This window comes from Phoenix dactylifera, chromosome 4, assembly GCF_051530095.1.
Source record: "Phoenix dactylifera cultivar Ajwa chromosome 4, Ajwa_hap1_PhDact_Kaust_v1.1, whole genome shotgun sequence".
Taxonomy (NCBI): domain Eukaryota; kingdom Viridiplantae; phylum Streptophyta; class Magnoliopsida; order Arecales; family Arecaceae; genus Phoenix; species Phoenix dactylifera.
Window position 1 is genome coordinate 34,380,001 of NC_143193.1, and position 16,287 is coordinate 34,396,287.

General features: G+C 49.8%; 42 non-coding genes and 3 pseudogenes across 42 annotated transcripts in view; all 45 read right to left on the reverse strand.

Moving 5' to 3' along the window:
* Positions 1 to 7, reverse strand: part of LOC149755596 (5S ribosomal RNA) — a 119-nt gene extending 112 nt beyond the window's left edge. The window contains exon 1 of the ribosomal RNA XR_016409684.1: positions 1 to 7. This exon is cut by the window's left edge and continues 112 nt beyond it. This is a non-coding gene — a ribosomal RNA (5S ribosomal RNA).
* Positions 8 to 254: 247 nt separating this feature from the next.
* On the reverse strand, positions 255 to 373 carry LOC149755597 (5S ribosomal RNA). Its single transcript, XR_016407662.1, has one exon. It is a non-coding gene; the product is annotated as a 5S ribosomal RNA (ribosomal RNA).
* A 247-nt stretch (positions 374 to 620) lies between these two features.
* LOC149755598 (5S ribosomal RNA) lies at positions 621 to 739 on the reverse strand. The gene has a single exon (XR_016409696.1). It is a non-coding gene; the product is annotated as a 5S ribosomal RNA (ribosomal RNA).
* Positions 740 to 986: 247 nt separating this feature from the next.
* On the reverse strand, positions 987 to 1,105 carry LOC149755599 (5S ribosomal RNA). The gene has a single exon (XR_016408011.1). It is a non-coding gene; the product is annotated as a 5S ribosomal RNA (ribosomal RNA).
* A 247-nt stretch (positions 1,106 to 1,352) lies between these two features.
* On the reverse strand, positions 1,353 to 1,471 carry LOC149755600 (5S ribosomal RNA). Its single transcript, XR_016409707.1, has one exon. It is a non-coding gene; the product is annotated as a 5S ribosomal RNA (ribosomal RNA).
* Positions 1,472 to 1,718: 247 nt separating this feature from the next.
* On the reverse strand, positions 1,719 to 1,837 carry LOC149755601 (5S ribosomal RNA). Its single transcript, XR_016411317.1, has one exon. It is a non-coding gene; the product is annotated as a 5S ribosomal RNA (ribosomal RNA).
* A 247-nt stretch (positions 1,838 to 2,084) lies between these two features.
* LOC149755602 (5S ribosomal RNA) lies at positions 2,085 to 2,203 on the reverse strand. The gene has a single exon (XR_016409718.1). It is a non-coding gene; the product is annotated as a 5S ribosomal RNA (ribosomal RNA).
* A 246-nt stretch (positions 2,204 to 2,449) lies between these two features.
* Positions 2,450 to 2,568, reverse strand: LOC149755603 (5S ribosomal RNA). Its single transcript, XR_016402448.1, has one exon. It is a non-coding gene; the product is annotated as a 5S ribosomal RNA (ribosomal RNA).
* Positions 2,569 to 2,815: 247 nt separating this feature from the next.
* On the reverse strand, positions 2,816 to 2,934 carry LOC149755604 (5S ribosomal RNA). Its single transcript, XR_016409729.1, has one exon. It is a non-coding gene; the product is annotated as a 5S ribosomal RNA (ribosomal RNA).
* Positions 2,935 to 3,181: 247 nt separating this feature from the next.
* Positions 3,182 to 3,300, reverse strand: LOC149755605 (5S ribosomal RNA). The gene has a single exon (XR_016408012.1). It is a non-coding gene; the product is annotated as a 5S ribosomal RNA (ribosomal RNA).
* Positions 3,301 to 3,547: 247 nt separating this feature from the next.
* On the reverse strand, positions 3,548 to 3,666 carry LOC149755606 (5S ribosomal RNA). Its single transcript, XR_016402195.1, has one exon. It is a non-coding gene; the product is annotated as a 5S ribosomal RNA (ribosomal RNA).
* A 247-nt stretch (positions 3,667 to 3,913) lies between these two features.
* On the reverse strand, positions 3,914 to 4,032 carry LOC149755607 (5S ribosomal RNA). Its single transcript, XR_016403856.1, has one exon. It is a non-coding gene; the product is annotated as a 5S ribosomal RNA (ribosomal RNA).
* Positions 4,033 to 4,279: 247 nt separating this feature from the next.
* Positions 4,280 to 4,398, reverse strand: LOC149755608 (5S ribosomal RNA; annotated as a pseudogene).
* Positions 4,399 to 4,645: 247 nt separating this feature from the next.
* LOC149755609 (5S ribosomal RNA) lies at positions 4,646 to 4,764 on the reverse strand. Its single transcript, XR_016403825.1, has one exon. It is a non-coding gene; the product is annotated as a 5S ribosomal RNA (ribosomal RNA).
* A 246-nt stretch (positions 4,765 to 5,010) lies between these two features.
* Positions 5,011 to 5,128, reverse strand: LOC149755610 (5S ribosomal RNA). The gene has a single exon (XR_016407796.1). It is a non-coding gene; the product is annotated as a 5S ribosomal RNA (ribosomal RNA).
* A 246-nt stretch (positions 5,129 to 5,374) lies between these two features.
* On the reverse strand, positions 5,375 to 5,493 carry LOC149755611 (5S ribosomal RNA). The gene has a single exon (XR_016406521.1). It is a non-coding gene; the product is annotated as a 5S ribosomal RNA (ribosomal RNA).
* Positions 5,494 to 5,740: 247 nt separating this feature from the next.
* LOC149755612 (5S ribosomal RNA) lies at positions 5,741 to 5,859 on the reverse strand. The gene has a single exon (XR_016408902.1). It is a non-coding gene; the product is annotated as a 5S ribosomal RNA (ribosomal RNA).
* A 247-nt stretch (positions 5,860 to 6,106) lies between these two features.
* Positions 6,107 to 6,225, reverse strand: LOC149755613 (5S ribosomal RNA). The gene has a single exon (XR_016404050.1). It is a non-coding gene; the product is annotated as a 5S ribosomal RNA (ribosomal RNA).
* Positions 6,226 to 6,470: 245 nt separating this feature from the next.
* LOC149755614 (5S ribosomal RNA) lies at positions 6,471 to 6,589 on the reverse strand. Its single transcript, XR_016406212.1, has one exon. It is a non-coding gene; the product is annotated as a 5S ribosomal RNA (ribosomal RNA).
* Positions 6,590 to 6,835: 246 nt separating this feature from the next.
* Positions 6,836 to 6,954, reverse strand: LOC149755615 (5S ribosomal RNA). The gene has a single exon (XR_016406797.1). It is a non-coding gene; the product is annotated as a 5S ribosomal RNA (ribosomal RNA).
* A 247-nt stretch (positions 6,955 to 7,201) lies between these two features.
* Positions 7,202 to 7,320, reverse strand: LOC149755616 (5S ribosomal RNA). Its single transcript, XR_016405999.1, has one exon. It is a non-coding gene; the product is annotated as a 5S ribosomal RNA (ribosomal RNA).
* Positions 7,321 to 7,567: 247 nt separating this feature from the next.
* On the reverse strand, positions 7,568 to 7,686 carry LOC149755617 (5S ribosomal RNA). Its single transcript, XR_016409740.1, has one exon. It is a non-coding gene; the product is annotated as a 5S ribosomal RNA (ribosomal RNA).
* Positions 7,687 to 7,932: 246 nt separating this feature from the next.
* Positions 7,933 to 8,051, reverse strand: LOC149755618 (5S ribosomal RNA). Its single transcript, XR_016408013.1, has one exon. It is a non-coding gene; the product is annotated as a 5S ribosomal RNA (ribosomal RNA).
* A 247-nt stretch (positions 8,052 to 8,298) lies between these two features.
* LOC149755619 (5S ribosomal RNA) lies at positions 8,299 to 8,417 on the reverse strand. Its single transcript, XR_016403729.1, has one exon. It is a non-coding gene; the product is annotated as a 5S ribosomal RNA (ribosomal RNA).
* A 247-nt stretch (positions 8,418 to 8,664) lies between these two features.
* Positions 8,665 to 8,783, reverse strand: LOC149755620 (5S ribosomal RNA). Its single transcript, XR_016406131.1, has one exon. It is a non-coding gene; the product is annotated as a 5S ribosomal RNA (ribosomal RNA).
* Positions 8,784 to 9,030: 247 nt separating this feature from the next.
* LOC149755621 (5S ribosomal RNA) lies at positions 9,031 to 9,149 on the reverse strand (annotated as a pseudogene).
* Positions 9,150 to 9,395: 246 nt separating this feature from the next.
* On the reverse strand, positions 9,396 to 9,514 carry LOC149755622 (5S ribosomal RNA). The gene has a single exon (XR_016403826.1). It is a non-coding gene; the product is annotated as a 5S ribosomal RNA (ribosomal RNA).
* Positions 9,515 to 9,759: 245 nt separating this feature from the next.
* Positions 9,760 to 9,878, reverse strand: LOC149755623 (5S ribosomal RNA). Its single transcript, XR_016400982.1, has one exon. It is a non-coding gene; the product is annotated as a 5S ribosomal RNA (ribosomal RNA).
* Positions 9,879 to 10,124: 246 nt separating this feature from the next.
* LOC149755624 (5S ribosomal RNA) lies at positions 10,125 to 10,243 on the reverse strand. The gene has a single exon (XR_016403697.1). It is a non-coding gene; the product is annotated as a 5S ribosomal RNA (ribosomal RNA).
* Positions 10,244 to 10,489: 246 nt separating this feature from the next.
* LOC149755625 (5S ribosomal RNA) lies at positions 10,490 to 10,608 on the reverse strand. The gene has a single exon (XR_016406213.1). It is a non-coding gene; the product is annotated as a 5S ribosomal RNA (ribosomal RNA).
* A 246-nt stretch (positions 10,609 to 10,854) lies between these two features.
* LOC149755626 (5S ribosomal RNA) lies at positions 10,855 to 10,973 on the reverse strand. The gene has a single exon (XR_016406798.1). It is a non-coding gene; the product is annotated as a 5S ribosomal RNA (ribosomal RNA).
* A 246-nt stretch (positions 10,974 to 11,219) lies between these two features.
* On the reverse strand, positions 11,220 to 11,338 carry LOC149755627 (5S ribosomal RNA). The gene has a single exon (XR_016406214.1). It is a non-coding gene; the product is annotated as a 5S ribosomal RNA (ribosomal RNA).
* Positions 11,339 to 11,584: 246 nt separating this feature from the next.
* On the reverse strand, positions 11,585 to 11,703 carry LOC149755628 (5S ribosomal RNA). Its single transcript, XR_016405621.1, has one exon. It is a non-coding gene; the product is annotated as a 5S ribosomal RNA (ribosomal RNA).
* Positions 11,704 to 11,950: 247 nt separating this feature from the next.
* Positions 11,951 to 12,069, reverse strand: LOC149755629 (5S ribosomal RNA). Its single transcript, XR_016408277.1, has one exon. It is a non-coding gene; the product is annotated as a 5S ribosomal RNA (ribosomal RNA).
* Positions 12,070 to 12,316: 247 nt separating this feature from the next.
* LOC149755630 (5S ribosomal RNA) lies at positions 12,317 to 12,435 on the reverse strand. Its single transcript, XR_016402196.1, has one exon. It is a non-coding gene; the product is annotated as a 5S ribosomal RNA (ribosomal RNA).
* Positions 12,436 to 12,681: 246 nt separating this feature from the next.
* On the reverse strand, positions 12,682 to 12,800 carry LOC149755631 (5S ribosomal RNA). The gene has a single exon (XR_016400635.1). It is a non-coding gene; the product is annotated as a 5S ribosomal RNA (ribosomal RNA).
* Positions 12,801 to 13,045: 245 nt separating this feature from the next.
* LOC149755632 (5S ribosomal RNA) lies at positions 13,046 to 13,164 on the reverse strand. Its single transcript, XR_016400984.1, has one exon. It is a non-coding gene; the product is annotated as a 5S ribosomal RNA (ribosomal RNA).
* A 247-nt stretch (positions 13,165 to 13,411) lies between these two features.
* Positions 13,412 to 13,530, reverse strand: LOC149755633 (5S ribosomal RNA). Its single transcript, XR_016403730.1, has one exon. It is a non-coding gene; the product is annotated as a 5S ribosomal RNA (ribosomal RNA).
* A 246-nt stretch (positions 13,531 to 13,776) lies between these two features.
* LOC149755634 (5S ribosomal RNA) lies at positions 13,777 to 13,895 on the reverse strand. The gene has a single exon (XR_016408014.1). It is a non-coding gene; the product is annotated as a 5S ribosomal RNA (ribosomal RNA).
* A 247-nt stretch (positions 13,896 to 14,142) lies between these two features.
* LOC149755635 (5S ribosomal RNA) lies at positions 14,143 to 14,261 on the reverse strand. The gene has a single exon (XR_016403732.1). It is a non-coding gene; the product is annotated as a 5S ribosomal RNA (ribosomal RNA).
* A 247-nt stretch (positions 14,262 to 14,508) lies between these two features.
* On the reverse strand, positions 14,509 to 14,627 carry LOC149755636 (5S ribosomal RNA). Its single transcript, XR_016405093.1, has one exon. It is a non-coding gene; the product is annotated as a 5S ribosomal RNA (ribosomal RNA).
* A 247-nt stretch (positions 14,628 to 14,874) lies between these two features.
* LOC149755637 (5S ribosomal RNA) lies at positions 14,875 to 14,993 on the reverse strand (annotated as a pseudogene).
* Positions 14,994 to 15,239: 246 nt separating this feature from the next.
* On the reverse strand, positions 15,240 to 15,358 carry LOC149755638 (5S ribosomal RNA). The gene has a single exon (XR_016403827.1). It is a non-coding gene; the product is annotated as a 5S ribosomal RNA (ribosomal RNA).
* A 246-nt stretch (positions 15,359 to 15,604) lies between these two features.
* Positions 15,605 to 15,723, reverse strand: LOC149755639 (5S ribosomal RNA). The gene has a single exon (XR_016412834.1). It is a non-coding gene; the product is annotated as a 5S ribosomal RNA (ribosomal RNA).
* Positions 15,724 to 15,970: 247 nt separating this feature from the next.
* On the reverse strand, positions 15,971 to 16,089 carry LOC149755640 (5S ribosomal RNA). Its single transcript, XR_016403432.1, has one exon. It is a non-coding gene; the product is annotated as a 5S ribosomal RNA (ribosomal RNA).
* Between the last annotated feature and the right edge of the window lie 198 nt (positions 16,090 to 16,287).

Genomic DNA, 16,287 nt, shown 5'->3' on the forward strand with positions numbered 1-16,287 from the left:
CGCACCCATGACATGCCCTTCGAAACTCCCTTTTATGACAAAGCAGCCGACCTCGACGGCCCGAGACATTCGCGCCGCCGGGGCCGTTCTGGCGTAGGCTTCAACGCGCTGGTCCCGCTATGCTGCATGGCACCGCCAGTCTCCGGACTCAGTTTATTTTCGGGGAAAAAAAATTATCCGAAGAGGAAAAGCCAAAGGCCGAAAAATTAAAAATAAATATTATCAAAAAATAAAAAAGCGGGCAAAAAATAAAAGGGGTGCAACACGAGGACTTTCCATAGGGTCACCCATCCTAGTACTACCCTCCCCCAAGCACGCTTAACTGCGGAGTTCTGATGGGATCCGGTGCATTAGTGCTGGTATGATCGCACCCATGACATGCCCTTCGAAACTCCCTTTTATGACAAAGCAGCCGACCTCGACGGCCCGAGACATTCGCGCCGCCGGGGCCGTTCTGGCGTAGGATTCAACGCGCTGGTCCCGCTATGCTGCATGGCACCGCCAGTCTCCGGACTCAGTTTATTTTCGGAGAAAAAAAATTATCCGAAGAGGAAAAGCCAAAAGCCGAAAAATTAAAAATAAATATTAACAAAAAATAAAAAAGCGGGCAAAAAATAAAAGGGGTGCAACACGAGGACTTCCCAGGGGGTCACCCATCCTAGTACTACTCTCGCCCAAGCACGCTTAACTGCGGAGTTCAGATGGGATCCGGTGCATTAGTGCTGGTATGATCGCACCCATGACAAGCCCTTCGAAACTCCCTTTTATGACAAAGCAGTAGGTCTCGACGGCCCGAGACATTCGCACCGCCGGGGCCGTTCTGGCGTAGGATTCAACGCGCTGGTCCCGCTATGCTGCATGGCACCGCCAGTCTCCGGACTCAGTTTATTTTCGGAGGAAAAAAATTATCCGAAGCGGAAAAGCCAAAAGCTGAAAAATTAAAAATAAATATTATCAAAAAATAAAAAAACGGGCAAAAAATAAAAGGGGTGCAACACGAGGACTTCCCAGGTGGTCACCCATCCTAGTGCTACTCTCGCCCAAGCACGCTTAACTGCGGAGTTTTGATGGGATCCGGTGCATTAGTGCCGGTATGATCGCACCCATGACATGCCCTTCGAAACTCCCTTTTATGACAAAGCAGCCGACCTCGACGGCCCGAGACATTCGCGCCGCCGGGGCCGTTCTGGCGTAGGATTCAACGCGCTGGTCCCGCTATGCTGCATGGCACCGCCAGTCTCCGGACTCAGTTTATTTTCGGGGAAAAAAAATTATCCGAAGAGGAAAAGCCAAAAGCCGAAAAATTAAAAATAAATATTAACAAAAAATAAAAAAGCGGGCAAAAAATAAAAGGGGTGCAACACGAGGACTTCCCAGGGGGTCACCCATCCTAGTACTACTCTCGCCCAAGCACGCTTAACTGCGGAGTTCAGATGGGATCCGGTGCATTAGTGCTGGTATGATCGCACCCATGACAAGCCCTTCGAAACTCCCTTTTATGACAAAGCAGCAGGTCTCGACGGCCCGAGACATTCGCACCGCCGGGGCCGTTCTGGCGTAGGATTCAACGCGCTGGTCCCGCTATGCTGCATGGCACCGCCAGTCTCCGGACTCAGTTTATTTTCGGAGGAAAAAAATTATCCAAAGCGGAAAAGCCAAAAGCCGAAAAATTAAAAATAAATATTAACAAAAAATAAAAAAGCGGGCAAAAAATAAAAGGGGTGCAACACGAGGACTTCCCAGGGGGTCACCCATCCTAGTACTACTCTCGCCCAAGCACGCTTAACTGCGGAGTTCTGATGGGATCCGGTGCATTAGTGCTGGTATGATCGCACCCATGACAAGCCCTTCGAAACTCCCTTTTATGACAAAGCAGCAGGTCTCGACGGCCCGAGACATTCGCACCGCCGGGGCCGTTCTGGCGTAGGATTCAACGCGCTGGTCCCGCTATGCTGCATGGCACCGCCAGTCTCCGGACTCAGTTTATTTTCGGAGGAAAAAAATTATCCAAAGCGGAAAAGCCAAAAGCCGAAAAATTAAAAATAAATATTATCAAAAAATAAAAAAACGGGCAAAAAATAAAAGGGGTGCAACACGAGGACTTCCCAGGGGGTCACCCATCCTAGTACTACTCTCGCCCAAGCACGCTTAACTGCGGAGTTCAGATGGGATCCGGTGCATTAGTGCTGGTATGATCGCACCCATGACATGCCCTTCGAAACTCCCTTTTATGACAAAGCAGCCGACCTCGACGGCCCGAGACATTCGCGCCGCCGGGGCCGTTCTGGCGTAGGATTCAACGCGCTGGTCCCGCTATGCTGCATGGCACCGCCAGTCTCCGGACTCACTTTATTTTCGGGGAAAAAAATTATCCGAAGAGGAAAAGCCAGAGGCCGAAAAATTAAAAATAAATATTATCAAAAAATAAAAAAGCGGGCAAAAAATAAAAGGGGTGCAACACGAGGACTTTCCATAGGGTCACCCATCCTAGTACTACCCTCGCCCAAGCACGCTTAACTGCGGAGTTCTGATGGGATCCGGTGCATTAGTGCTGGTATGATCGCACCCATGACATGCCCTTCGAAACTCCCTTTTATGACAAAGCAGCCGACCTCGACGGCCCGAGACATTCGCGCCGCCGGGGCCGTTCTGGCGTAGGATTCAACGCGCTGGTCCCGCTATGCTGCATGGCACCGCCAGTCTCCGGACTCAGTTTATTTTCGGGGAAAAAAAATTATCCGAAGAGGAAAAGCCAAAAGCCGAAAAATTAAAAATAAATATTAACAAAAAATAAAAAAGCGGGCAAAAAATAAAAGGGGTGCAACACGAGGACTTCCCAGGGGGTCACCCATCCTAGTACTACTCTCGCCCAAGCACGCTTAACTGCGGAGTTCAGATGGGATCCGGTGCATTAGTGCTGGTATGATCGCACCCATGACAAGCCCTTCGAAACTCCCTTTTATGACAAAGCAGCAGGTCTCGACGGCCCGAGACATTCGCACCGCCGGGGCCGTTCTGGCGTAGGATTCAACGCGCTGGTCCCGCTATGCTGCATGGCACCGCCAGTCTCCGGACTCAGTTTATTTTCGGAGGAAAAAAATTATCCGAAGCGGAAAAGCCAAAAGCTGAAAAATTAAAAATAAATATTATCAAAAAATAAAAAAACGGGCAAAAAATAAAAGGGGTGCAACACGAGGACTTCCCAGGTGGTCACCCATCCTAGTGCTACTCTCGCCCAAGCACGCTTAACTGCGGAGTTTTGATGGGATCCGGTGCATTAGTGCCGGTATGATCGCACCCATGACATGCCCTTCGAAACTCCCTTTTATGACAAAGCAGCCGACCTCGACGGCCCGAGACATTCGCGCCGCCGGGGCCGTTCTGGCGTAGGATTCAACGCGCTGGTCCCGCTATGCTGCATGGCACCGCCAGTCTCCGGACTCAGTTTATTTTCGGGGGAAAAAAATTATCCGAAGAGGAAAAGCCAAAAGCCGAAAAATTAAAAATAAATATTATCAAAAAATAAAAAAGCGGGCAAAAAATAAAAGGGGTGCAACACGAGGACTTCCAAGGGGGTCACCCATCCTAGTACTACTCTCGCCCAAGCACGCTTAACTGCGGAGTTCAGATGGGATCCGGTGCATTAGTGCTGGTATGATCGCACCCATGACAAGCCCTTCGAAACTCCATTTTATGGCAAAGCAGCAGGTCTCGACGGCCCGAGACATTCGCACCGCCGGGGCTGTTCTGGCGTAGGATTCAACGCGCTGGTCCCGCTATGCTGCATGGCACCGCCAGTCTCCGGACTCAGTTTATTTTCGGGGGAAAAAAATTATCCGAAGAGGAAAAGCCAAAAGCCGAAAAATTAAAAATAAATATTATCAAAAAATAAAAAAGCGGGCAAAAAATAAAAGGGGTGCAACACGAGGACTTCCCAGGGGGTCACCCATCCTTGTACTACTCTCGCCCAAGCACGCTTAACTGCGGAGTTCTGATGGGATCCGGTGCATTAGTGCTGGTATGATCACACCCATGACAAGCCCTTCGAAACTCCCTTTTATGACAAAGCAGCAGACCTCGACGGCCCGAGACATTCGCGCCGCCGGGGCCGTTCTGGCGTAGAATTCAACGCGCTGGTCCCGCTATGCTGCATGGCACCGCCAGTCTCCGAACTCAGATTATTTTGGGAGGAAAAAAATTATCCGGAGTGGAAAAGCCAAAAGCCGAAAAATTAGAAATAAATATTATCAAAAAATAAAAAAGCGGGCAAAAAATTAAAGGGGTGCAACACGAGGACTTCCCAGAGGGTCACCCATCCTAGTACTACTCTCGCCCAATCATGCTTAACTGCGGAGTTCTGATGGAATCCGGTGCATTAGTGCTGGTATGATCGTACCCATGACATGCCCTTCGAAACTCCCTTTTATGACAAAGCAGCAGACCTCGACGGCCCGAGACATTCGCGCCGCCGGGGCCGTTCTGGCGTAGGATTCAACGCGCTGGTCCCGCTATGCTGCATGGCACCGCCAGTCTCCGGACTCAGTTTATTTTCGGGGAAAAAAAATTATCCGAAGTGGAAAAGCCAAAAGCCGAAAAATTAAAAATAAATATTATCAAAAAATAAAAAAACGGGCAAAAAATAAATGGGGTGCAGCACGAGGACTTCCCGGGGGGTCACCCATCCTAGTACTACTCTCGCCCAAGCACGCTTAACTGCGGAGTTCTGATGGGATCCGGTGCATTAGTGCTGGTATGATCGCACCCATGACAAGCCCTTCGAAACTCCTTTTTATGACAAAGCAGCCAGTCTCAACGGCCCGAGACATTCGCGCCGCCAGGGCCGTTCTGGCGTAGGATTCAACGCGCTGGTCCCGCTATGCTGCATGGCACCGCCAGTCTCCCGACTCAGTTTATTTTCGGGGGAAAAAATTATCCGAAGAGGAAAAGCCAAAAGCCGAAAAATTAAAAATAAATATTATCAAAAAATAAAAAAGCGGGCAAAAAATAAAAGGGGTGCAACACGAGGACTTCCCAGGGGGCACCCATCCTAGTACTACTCCCGCCCAAGCAAGCTTAACTGCGGAGTTCTGATGGGATCCGGTGCATTAGTGCTGGTATGATCGCACCCATGACATTCCCTTCGAAACTCTCTTATATGACAAAGCAGCAGACCTCGACGGCCCGAGACATTCGCGCCGCCGGGGCCGTTCTGGCGTAGGATTCAACACGCTGGTCCCGCTATGCTGCATGGCACCGCCAGTCTCCGGACTCAGTTTATTTTCGGAGGAAAAAATTATCCGAAGAGGAAAAGCCAAAAGCCGAAAAATTAAAAATAAATATTATCAAAAAATAAAAAAGCGGGCAAAAAATAAAAGGGGGGCAACACGAGGACTTCCCAGGAGGTCACCCATCCTTGTACTACTCTCGCCCAAGCACGCTTAACTGCGGAGTTCTGATGGGATCCGGTGCATTAGTGCTGGTATGATCACACCCATGACAAGCCCTTCGAAACTCCCTTTTATGACAAAGCAGCAGATCTCGACGGCCCGAGACATTCGCGCCGCCGGGGCCGTTCTGGCGTAGAATTCAACGCGCTGGTCCCGCTATGCTGCATGGCACCGCCTGTCTCCGAACTCAGTTTATTTTGGGAGGAAAAGAATTATCCGGAGTGGAAAAGCCAAAAGCCGAAAAATTAAAAATAAATATTATCAAAAAATAAAAAAGCGGGCAAAAAATTAAAGGGGTGCAACACGAGGACTTCCCAGAGGGTCACCCATCCTAGTACTACTCTCGCCCAAGCATGCTTAACTGCGGAGTTCTGATGGAATCCGGTGCATTAGTGCTGGTATGATCGTACCCATGACATGCCCTTCGAAACTTCCTTTTATGACAAAGCAGCAGACTTCGACGGCCCGAGACATTCGCGCCGGCGGGGCCGTTCTGGCGTAGGATTCAACGCGCTGGTCCCGCTATGCTGCATGGCACCGCCAGTCTCCGGACTCAGTTTATTTTCGGGGGAAAAAAATTATCCGAAGTGGAAAAGCCAAAAGCCGAAAAATTAAAAATAAATATTATCAAAAAATAAAAAAAGGGGCAAAAAATAAATGGGGTGCAACACGAGGACTTCCCGGGGGGTCACCCATCCTAGTACTACTCTCGCCCAAGCTCGCTTAACTGCGGAGTTCTGATGGGATCCGGTGCATTAGTGCTGGTATGATCGCACCCATGACAAGTCCTTCGAAACTCCGTTTTATGACAAAGCAGCCGGTCTCGACGGCCCGAGACATTCGCGCCGCCAGGGCCGTTCTGGCGTAGGATTCAACGCGCTGGTCCCGCTATGCTGCATGGCACCGCCAGTCTCCGGACTCAGTTTATTTCGGGAAAAAAAAATTATCCGAAGAGGAAAAGCCAAAGGCCGAAAAATTAAAATAAATATTACCAAAAAATAAAAAAGCGGGCAAAAAATAAAAGGGGTGCAACACGAGGACTTTCCATAGGGTCACCCATCCAAGTACTACCCTCGCCTAAGCACGCTTAACTGCGGAGTTCTGATGGGATCCGGTGCATTAGTGCTGGTATGATCGCACCCATGACATGCCCTTCGAAACTCCCTTTTATGACAAAGCAGCCGACCTCGACGGCCCGAGACATTCGCGCCGCCGGGGCCGTTCTGGCGTAGGATTCAACGCGCTGGTCCCGCTATGCTGCATGGCACCGCCAGTCTCCGGACTCAGTTTATTTTCGGGGGAAAAAATTATCCGAAGAGGAAAAGCCAAAAGCCGAAAAATTAAAAATAAATATTATCAAAAAATAAAAAAGCGGGCAAAAAATAAAAGGGGGGCAACACGAGGACTTCCCAGGGGGTCACCCATCCTTGTACTACTCTCGCCCAAGCACGCTTAACTGCGGAGTTCTGATGGGATCCGGTGCATTAGTGCTGGTATGATCACACCCATGACAAGCCCTTCGAAACTCCCTTTTATGACAAAGCAGCAGACCTCGACGGCCCGAGACATTCGCGCCGCCGGGGCCGTTCTGGCGTAGGATTCAACGCGCTGGTCCCGCTATGCTGCATGGCACCGCCAGTCTCCGGACTCAGTTTATTTTCGGGGAAAAAAAATTATCCGAAGAGGAAAAGCCAAAGGCCGAAAAATTAAAAATAAATATTATCAAAAAATAAAAAAGCGGGCAAAAAATAAAAGGGGTGCAACACGAGGACTTTCCATAGGGTCACCCATCCTAGTACTACCCTCGCCCAAGCACGCTTAACTGTGGAGTTCTGATGGGATCCGGTGCATTAGTGCTGGTATGATCGCACCCATGACATGCCCTTCGAAACTCCCTTTTATGACAAAGCAGCCGACCTCGACGGCCCGAGACATTCGCGCCGCCGGGGCCGTTCTGGCGTAGGATTCAACGCGCTGGTCCCGCTATGCTGCATGGCACCGCCAGTCTCCGGACTCAGTTTATTTTCGGGGAAAAAAAATTATCCGAAGAGGAAAAGCCAAAAGCCGAAAAATTAAAAATAAATATTAACAAAAAATAAAAAAGCGGGCAAAAAATAAAAGGGGTGCAACACGAGGACTTCCCAGGGGGTCACCCATCCTAGTACTACTCTCGCCCAAGCACGCTTAACTGCGGAGTTCAGATGGGATCCGGTGCATTAGTGCTGGTATGATCGCACCCATGACAAGCCCTTCGAAACTCCCTTTTATGACAAAGCAGCAGGTCTCGACGGCCCGAGACATTCGCACCGCCGGGGCCGTTCTGGCGTAGGATTCAACGCGCTGGTCCCGCTATGCTGCATGGCACCGCCAGTCTCCGGACTCAGTTTATTTTCGGAGGAAAAAAATTATCCGAAGCGGAAAAGCCAAAAGCCGAAAAATTAAAAATAAATATTATCAAAAAATAAAAAAAGGGCAAAAAATAAAAGGGGTGCAACACGAGGACTTCCCAGGTGGTCACCCATCCTAGTGCTACTCTCGCCCAAGCACGCTTAACTGCGGAGTTTTGATGGGATCCGGTGCATTAGTGCCGGTATGATCGCACCCATGACATGCCCTTCGAAACTCCCTTTTATGACAAAGCAGCCGACCTCGACGGCCCGAGACATTCGCGCCGCCGGGGCCGTTCTGGCGTAGGATTCAACGCGCTGGTCCCGCTATGCTGCATGGCACCGCCAGTCTCCGGACTCAGTTTATTTTCGGGGGAAAAAAATTATCCGAAGAGGAAAAGCTAAAAGCCGAAAAATTAAAAATAAATATTATCAAAAAATAAAAAAGCGGGCAAAAAATAAAAGGGGTGCAACACGAGGACTTCCAAGGGGGTCACCCATCCTAGTACTACTCTCGCCCAAGCACGCTTAACTGCGGAGTTCAGATGGGATCCGGTGCATTAGTGCTGGTATAATCGCACCCATGACAAGCCCTTCGAAACTCCCTTTTATGGCAAAGCAGCAGGTCTCGACGGCCCGAGACATTCGCACCGCCGGGGCTGTTCTGGCGTAGGATTCAACGCGCTGGTCCCGCTATGCTGCATGGCACCGCCAGTCTCCGGACTCAATTTATTTTCGGGGGAAAAAAATTATCCGAAGAGGAAAAGCCAAAAGCCGAAAAATTAAAAATAAATATTATCAAAAAATAAAAAAGCGGGCAAAAAATAAAAGGGGTGCAACACGAGGACTTCCCAGGGGGTCACCCATCCTTGTACTACTCTCGCCCAAGCACGCTTAACTGCGGAGTTCTGAAGGGATCCGGTGCATTAGTGCTGGTATGATCACACCCATGACAAGCCCTTCGAAACTCCCTTTTATGACAAAGCAGCAGACCTCGACGGCCCGAGACATTCGCGCCGCCGGGGCCGTTCTGGCGTAGAATTCAACGCGCTGGTCCCGCTATGCTGCATGGCACCGCCAGTCTCCGAACTCAGTTTATTTTGGGAGGAAAAAAATTATCCGGAGTGGAAAAGCCAAAAGCCGAAAAATTAGAAATAAATATTATCAAAAAATAAAAAAGCGGGCAAAAAATTAAAGGGGTGCAACACGAGGACTTCCCAGAGGGTCACCCATCCTAGTACTACTCTCACCCAATCATGCTTAACTGCGGAGTTCTGATGGAATCCGGTGCATTAGTGCTGGTATGATCGTACCCATGACATGCCCTTCGAAACTCCCTTTTATGACAAAGCAGCAGACCTCGACGGCCCGAGACATTCGCGCCGCCGGGGCCGTTCTGGCGTAGGATTCAACGCGCTGGTCCCGCTATGCTGCATGGCACCGCCAGTCTCCGGACTCAGTTTATTTTCGGGAGAAAAAAATTATCCGAAGTGGAAAAGCCAAAAGCCGAAAAATTAAAAATAAATATTATCAAAAAATAAAAAAAGGGCAAAAAATAAATGGGGTGCAGCACGAGGACTTCCCGGGGGGTCACCCATCCTAGTACTACTCTCGCCCAAGCACGCTTAACTGCGGAGTTCTGATGGGATCCGGTGCATTAGTGCTGGTATGATCGCACCCATGACAAGCCCTTCGAAACTCCTTTTTATGACAAAGCAGCCGGTCTCGACGGCCCGAGACATTCGCGCCGCCAGGGCCGTTCTGGCGTAGGATTCAACGCGCTGGTCCCGCTATGCTGCATGGCACCGCCAGTCTCCCGACTCAGTTTATTTTCGGGGGAAAAATTATCCGAAGAGGAAAAGCCAAAAGCCAAAAAATTAAAAATAAATATTATCAAAAAATAAAAAAGCGGGCAAAAAATAAAAGGGGTGCAACACGAGGACTTCCCAGGGGGGCACCCATCCTAGTACTACTCCCGCCCAAGCACGCTTAACTGCGGAGTTCTGATGGGATCCGGTGCATTAGTGCTGGTATGATCGCACCCATGACATTCCCTTCGAAACTCTCTTATATGACAAAGCAGCAGACCTCGACGGCCCGAGACATACGCGCCGCCGGGGCCGTTCTGGCGTAGGATTCAACGCGCTGGTCCCGCTATGCTGCATGGCACCGCCAGTCTCCGGACTCAGTTTATTTTCGGGGGAAAAAAATTATCCGAAGTGGAAAAGCCAAAAGCCGAAAAATTAAAAATAAATATTATCAAAAAATAAAAAAAGGGCAAAAAATAAATGGGGTGCAACACGAGGACTTCCCGGGGGGTCACCCATCCTAGTACTACTCTCGCCCAAGCACGCTTAACTGCGAAGTTCTGATGGGATCCGGTGCATTAGTGCTGGTATGATCGCACCCATGACAAGCCCTTCGAAACTCCGTTTTATGACAAAGCAGCCGGTCTCGACGGCCCGAGACATTCGCGCCGCCAGGGCCGTTCTGGCGTAGGATTCAACGCGCTGGTCCCGCTATGCTGCATGGCCCCGCCAGTCTCCGGACTCAGTTTATTTTCGGGGAAAAAAAATTATCCGAAGAGGAAAAGCCAAAGGCCGAAAAATTAAAATAAATATTACCAAAAAATAAAAAAGCGGGCAAAAAATAAAAGGGGTGCAACACGAGGACTTTCCATAGGGTCACCCATCCAAGTACTACCCTCGCCTAAGCACGCTTAACTGCGGAGTTCTGATGGGATCCGGTGCATTAGTGCTGGTATGATCGCACCCATGACATGCCCTTCGAAACTCCCTTTTATGACAAAGCAGCCGACCTCGACGGCCCGAGACATTCGCGCCGCCGGGGCCGTTCTGGCGTAGGATTCAACGCGCTGGTCCCGCTATGCTGCATGGCACCGCCAGTCTCCGGACTCAGTTTATTTTCGGGGGAAAAAATTATCCGAAGAGGAAAAGCCAAAAGCCGAAAAATTAATAATAAATATTATCAAAAAATAAAAAAGCGGGCAAAAAATAAAAGGGGGGCAACACGAGGACTTCCCAGGGGGTCACCCATCCTTGTACTACTCTCGCCCAAGCACGCTTAACTGCGGAGTTCTGATGGGATCCGGTGCATTAGTGCTGGTATGATCACACCCATGACAAGCCCTTCGAAACTCCCTTTTATGACAAAGCAGCAGACCTCGACGGCCCGAGACATTCGCGCCGCCGGGGCCGTTCTGGCGTAGGATTCAACGCGCTGGTCCCGCTGTGCTGCATGGCACCGCCAGTCTCCGGACTCAGTTTATTTTCGGGGAAAAAAAATTATCCGAAGAGGAAAAGCCAAAGGCCGAAAAATTAAAATAAATATTACCAAAAAATAAAAAAGCGGGCAAAAAATAAAAGGGGTGCAACACGAGGACTTTCCATAGGGTCACCCATCCAAGTACTACCCTCGCCTAAGCACGCTTAACTGCGGAGTTCTGATGGGATCCGGTGCATTAGTGCTGGTATGATCGCACCCATGACATGCCCTTCGAAACTCCCTTTTATGACAAAGCAGCCGACCTCGACGGCCCGAGACATTCGCGCCGCCGGGGCCGTTCTGGCGTAGGATTCAACGCGCTGGTCCCGCTATGCTGCATGGCACCGCCAGTCTCCGGACTCAGTTTATTTTCGGGGGAAAAAATTATCCGAAGAGGAAAAGCCAAAAGCCGAAAAATTAATAATAAATATTATCAAAAAATAAAAAAGCGGGCAAAAAATAAAAGGGGGGCAACACGAGGACTTCCCAGGGGGTCACCCATCCTTGTACTACTCTCGCCCAAGCACGCTTAACTGCGGAGTTCTGATGGGATCCGGTGCATTAGTGCTGGTATGATCGCACCCATGACAAGCCCTTCGAAACTCCCTTTTATGACAAAGCAGCAGGTCTCGACGGCCCGAGACATTCGCACCGCCGGGGCCGTTCTGGCGTAGGATTCAACGCGCTGGTCCTGCTATGCTGCATGGCACCGCCAGTCTCCGGACTCAGTTTATTTTCGGAGGAAAAAAATTATCCGAAGCGGAAAAGCCAAAAGCCGAAAAATTAAAAATAAATATTATCAAAAAATAAAAAAACGGGCAAAAAATAAAAGGGGTGCAACACGAGGACTTCCCAGGTGGTCACCCATCCTAGTGCTACTCTCGCCCAAGCACGCTTAACTGCGGAGTTTTGATGGGATCCGGTGCATTAGTGCCGGTATGATTGCACCCATGACATGCCCTTCGAAACTCCCTTTTATGACAAAGCAGCCGACCTCGACGGCCCGAGACATTCGCGCCGCCGGGGCCGTTCTGGCGTAGGATTCAACGCGCTGGTCCCGCTATGCTGCATGGCACCGCCAGTCTCCGGACTCAGTTTATTTTCGGGGGAAAAAAATTATCCGAAGAGGAAAAGCCAAAAGCCGAAAAATTAAAAATAAATATTATCAAAAAATAAAAAAGCGGGCAAAAAATAAAAGGGGTGCAACACGAGGACTTCCAAGGGGGTCACCCATCCTAGTACTACTCTCGCCCAAGCACGCTTAACTGCGGAGTTCAGATGGGATCCGGTGCATTAGTGCTGGTATGATCGCACCCATGACAAGCCCTTCGAAACTCCCTTTTATGGCAAAGCAGCAGGTCTCGACGGCCCGAGACATTCGCACCGCCGGGGCTGTTCTGGCGTAGGATTCAACGCGCTGGTCCCGCTATGCTGCATGGCACCGCCAGTCTCCGGACTCAGTTTATTTTCGGGGGAAAAAAATTATCCGAAGTGGAAAAGCCAAAAGCCGAAAAATTAAAAATAAATATTATCAAAAAATAAAAAAAGGGCAAAAAATAAATGGGGTGCAACACGAGGACTTCCCGGGGGGTCACCCATCCTAGTACTACTCTCGCCCAAGCACGCTTAACTGCGGAGTTCTGATGGGATCCGGTGCATTAGTGCTGGTATGATCGCACCCATGACAAGCCCTTCGAAACTCCTTTTTATGACAAAGCAGCCGGTCTCGACGGCCCGAGACATTCGCGCCGCCAGGGCCGTTCTGGCGTAGGATTCAACGCGCTGGTCCCGCTATGCTGCATGGCACCGCCAGTCTCCCGACTCAGTTTATTTTCGGGGGAAAAATTATCCGAAGAGGAAAAGCCAAAAGCCGAAAAATTAAAAATAAATATTATCAAAAAATAAAAAAGCGGGCAAAAAATAAAAGGGGTGCAACACGAGGACTTCCCAGGGGGGCACCCATCCTAGTACTACTCCCGCCCAAGCACGCTTAACTGCGGAGTTCTGATGGGATCCGGTGCATTAGTGCTGGTATGATCGCACCCATGACATTCCCTTCGAAACTCTCTTATATGACAAAGCAGCAGACCTCGACGGCCCGAGACATACGCGCCGCCGGGGCCGTTCTGGCGTAGGATTCAACGCGCTGGTCCCGCTATGCTGCATGGCACCGCCAGTCTCCGGACTCAGTTTATTTTCGGGGGAAAAAAATTATCCGAAGTGGAAAAGCTAAAAGCCGAAAAATTAAAAATAAATATTATCAAAAAATAAAAAAGCGGGCAAAAAATAAAAGGGGTGCAACACGAGGACTTCCAAGGGGGTCACCCATCCTAGTACTACTCTCGCCCAAGCACGCTTAACTGCGGAGTTCAGATGGGATCCGGTGCATTAGTGCTGGTATAATCGCACCCATGACAAGCCCTTCGAAACTCCCTTTTATGGCAAAGCAGCAGGTCTCGACGGCCCGAGACATTCGCACCGCCGGGGCTGTTCTGGCGTAGGATTCAACGCGCTGGTCCCGCTATGCTGCATGGCACCGCCAGTCTCCGGACTCAATTTATTTTCGGGGGAAAAAAATTATCCGAAGAGGAAAAGCCAAAAGCCGAAAAATTAAAAATAAATATTATCAAAAAATAAAAAAAGGGCAAAAAATAAAAGGGGTGCAACACGAGGACTTCCCAGGTGGTCACCCATCCTAGTGCTACTCTCGCCCAAGCACGCTTAACTGCGGAGTTTTGATGGGATCCGGTGCATTAGTGCCGGTATGATCGCACCCATGAGATGCCCTTCGAAACTCCCTTTTATGACAAAGCAGCCGACCTCGACGGCCCGAGACATTCGCGCCGCCGGGGCCGTTCTGGCGTAGGATTCAACGCGCTGGTCCCGCTATGCTGCATGGCACCGCCAGTCTCCGGACTCAGTTTATTTTCGGGGGAAAAAAATTATCCGAAGAGGAAAAGCTAAAAGCCGAAAAATTAAAAATAAATATTATCAAAAAATAAAAAAGCGGGCAAAAAATAAAAGGGGTGCAACACGAGGACTTCCAAGGGGGTCACCCATCCTAGTACTACTCTCGCCCAAGCACGCTTAACTGCGGAGTTCAGATGGGATCCGGTGCATTAGTGCTGGTATAATCGCACCCATGACAAGCCCTTCGAAACTCCCTTTTATGGCAAAGCAGCAGGTCTCGACGGCCCGAGACATTCGCACCGCCGGGGCTGTTCTGGCGTAGGATTCAACGCGCTGGTCCCGCTATGCTGCATGGCACCGCCAGTCTCCGGACTCAATTTATTTTTGGGGGAAAAAAATTATCCGAAGAGGAAAAGCCAAAAGCCGAAAAATTAAAAATAAATATTATCAAAAAATAAAAAAGCGGGCAAAAAATAAAAGGGGTGCAACACGAGGACTTCCCAGGGGGTCACCCATCCTTGTACTACTCTCGCCCAAGCACGCTTAACTGCGGAGTTCTGAAGGGATCCGGTGCATTAGTGCTGGTATGATCGCACCCATGACAAGCCCTTCGAAACTCCCTTTTATGACAAAGCAGCAGACCTCGACGGCCCGAGACATTCGCGCCGCCGGGGCCGTTCTGGCGTAGAATTCAACGCGCTGGTCCCGCTATGCTGCATGGCACCGCCAGTCTCCGAACTCAGTTTATTTTGGGAGGAAAAAAATTATCCGGAGTGGAAAAGCCAAAAGCCGAAAAATTAGAAATAAATATTATCAAAAAATAAAAAAGCGGGCAAAAAATTAAAGGGGTGCAACACGAGGACTTCCCAGAGGGTCACCCATCCTAGTACTACTCTCACCCAATCATGCTTAACTGCGGAGTTCTGATGGAATCCGGTGCATTAGTGCTGGTATGATCGTACCCATGACATGCCCTTCGAAACTCCCTTTTATGACAAAGCAGCAGACCTCGACGGCCCGAGACATTCGCGCCGCCGGGGCCGTTCTGGCGTAGGATTCAACGCGCTGGTCCCGCTATGCTGCATGGCACCGCCAGTCTCCGGACTCAGTTTATTTTCGGGAGAAAAAAATTATCCGAAGTGGAAAAGCCAAAAGCCGAAAAATTAAAAATAAATATTATCAAAAAATAAAAAAAGGGCAAAAAATAAATGGGGTGCAGCACGAGGACTTCCCGGGGGGTCACCCATCCTAGTACTACTCTCGCCCAAGCACGCTTAACTGCGGAGTTCTGATGGGATCCGGTGCATTAGTGCTGGTATGATCGCACCCATGACAAGCCCTTCGAAACTCTTTTTATGACAAAGCAGCCGGTCTCGACGGCCCGAGACATTCGCGCCGCCAGGGCCGTTCTGGCGTAGGATTCAACGCGCTGGTCCCGCTATGCTGCATGGCACCGCCAGTCTCCCGACTCAGTTTATTTTCGGGAAAAAAAAATTATCCGAAGAGGAAAAGCCAAAGGCCGAAAAATTAAAAATAAATATTATCAAAAAATAAAAAAGCGGGCAAAAAATAAAAGGGGTGCAACACGAGGACTTCCCAGGGGGGCACCCATCCTAGTACTACCCTCGCCCAAGCACGCTTAACTGCGGAGTTCTGATGGGATCCGGTGCATTAGTGCTGGTATGATCGCACCCATGACATGCCCTTCGAAACTCCCTTTTATGACAAAGCAGCCGACCTCGACGGCCCGAGACATTCGCGCCGCCGGGGCCGTTCTGGCGTAGGATTCAACGCGCTGGTCCCGCTATGCTGCATGGCACCGCCAGTCTCCGGACTCAGTTTATTTTCGGGGAAAAAAAATTATCCGAAGAGGGAAAGCCAAAAGCCAAAAAATTAAAAATAAATATTAACAAAAAATAAAAAAGCGGGCAAAAAATAAAAGGGGTGCAACACGAGGACTTCCCTGGGGGTCACCCATCCTAGTACTACTCTCGCCCAAGCACGCTTAACTGCGGAGTTCAGATGGGATCCGGTGCATTAGTGCTAGTATGATCGCACCCATGACAAGCCCTTCGAAACTCCCTTTTATGACAAAGCAGCAGGTCTCGACGGCCCGAGACATTCGCACCGCCGGGGCCGTTCTGGCGTAGGATTCAACGCGCTGGTCCCGCTATGCTGCATGGCACCGCCAGTCTCCGGACTCAGTTTATTTTCGGAGGAAAAAAATTATCCGAAGCGGAAAAGCCAAAAGCCGAAAA